This window comes from Medicago sativa, chromosome 3 (genome assembly GCF_051527215.1).
Source record: "Medicago sativa cultivar Bolivia chromosome 3, Bolivia_mono, whole genome shotgun sequence".
Taxonomy (NCBI): domain Eukaryota; kingdom Viridiplantae; phylum Streptophyta; class Magnoliopsida; order Fabales; family Fabaceae; genus Medicago; species Medicago sativa.
The window spans coordinates 52,210,614-52,212,426 of record NC_140751.1 but is presented as its reverse complement, the minus strand read 5'-3'; the positions used below and the strand labels follow the sequence as shown (position 1 = coordinate 52,212,426).

The 1,813-nt window shown below is 38.1% G+C and overlaps 1 pseudogene; it reads right to left on the bottom strand.

Moving 5' to 3' along the window:
* Positions 1–1,145: 1,145 nt before the first annotated feature.
* LOC146938187 (uncharacterized) lies at positions 1,146–1,813 on the bottom strand (annotated as a pseudogene).

Genomic DNA, 1,813 nt, shown 5'->3' with positions numbered 1-1,813 from the left:
TGGACTATTTGAGCAACTCATTATACCTGTTCTGGTGGTACCTAGACCTAAATTTTTCCCTGTCAAAGGATTGGTTTCTTGGTGGGGGTTGGGGTGCGGATGTTTCGCCTTTCTTACGTTTACCGATATTGACTGGTTTCTTTGGTGCCATACCTGCAAAACAACCAGGAGATACCACATACAAAATGATATAACAGTTAAACAATAGAATTGGATGGAAAAATTATCAACAGTAGGTGCAGTCATTTGATTTCAGAAAAGTATGACAGGTCCTGATGCAACTCGCCTCACGAGTAGTTTTACTCGCAACTGCGAGTTGTGATGAATTTCTGGGTTTCCAGATGAACACTCGCCGTTGCGAGTAACTTCACTCGCAATTGCGAGTTACCCAGAAAATTTCAAAAACGACCCTTTTTCAAGCTTCCAACAGTTTTAAGACTTTAGCATGCTTTTTGATTCTAAATAGACACAGAGATGAATCTAAATCACAACTTGTTCCATGTTTTACAGAAAACCCATTTGATTTTTCAATTTGATAGGATTAGGGTTGTTTCAAAACGCTGTTGTTCTGAAACTAACAAAGATTTAGTGATTCAGAATCATCTTAAGTCTATGATGGTTCGAAATTGAATAATCAAATCACAGAAACCAGTTCTCTACCCTAGGGTTTGTATACATTCATGAATTAGAGTTAAAAGTACAAGCAAACGAACCTGAGTATGAAAGAAATACAAGCACAGAGATGATAAGCAATGAAATCGACTTGATTTGATTTAAATTAGTCTCAGAAGCTTTTAGGGTTTGTGTTTTTGTCTTTGAGAGAAAAATTTGGAGTTTTGGGAAGAAAGAGAATTGAAACTGAAAATGATAGGGTAAATGTTGGTAAAGGGTGGTTACAAGCAATTAATGAGGGAATTAGTGGCTTTGAAATTTGAAACTGCCAGAACTGCTTCAACTCGCCTCGCGAGTAGTTTTACTCGCAACTGCTAGTACTTTGGTAGTCAACGCAGTCAATGACCAAATTGTTCGCAGTTGCGGGTTATTTTACTCGCCTCGTGAGCAATGACATTTCAGAATTCTGCTCTCTGTTTGGCTTCTGTTTTGGATGTTTTGATGTATGCACATGACTCTAATACCTAATATGCCTTAAAAACAGTAAATAGACTTACAAAGTTGGGTTGCCTCCCAACAAGCGCTTGTTTAACGTCGTTAGCTCGACGCCTTTTTCGTTAGGGTGGCCAAAATGAAACGGACAATACATCATCTTTTGTATTCCTTCGCTTTGGGAGGAATTCCATGAACTTTAGGTACAGCTGACGTGGAGTCCAAATCCTCCCTAACTTTGATTTGTTAAACAAGGCACATATTTCGTCTATGACCCGATCAATCTCTGCCTTGCTCACTTTCTTCCCCTTTCTTCCATTAATTCTTTCTTGCTTAGTAACCGTTCATGTTTCTATGTAACCATCATCACTTATCCATTATCAACAGTCTTGGCCTCTTCATTATATGACCTTTCTTGAGGAAGTTCTATTTCATGTAGTGGCTCTGTTTCTTTCATTATTTTCATTGGGCCACATCCTTCTAACATTATATCTTCCTCAGTTTCAACAACACCTTCTCCAACAATCTCTCCGGCTTTCTCACACATATTTGAATTATTATCTTGTTCTCCGTGAGTGGATTGAATGTTGGCTTGGTTATCCATGATTTGTGCTTGAATCATCTCCATCAGAAATGATAAATTCTTCAATCTTTGGTTGGTCTCTTGGATGTTTATCATGGATTGCTGCATGAAGATTTTCAAAGTATT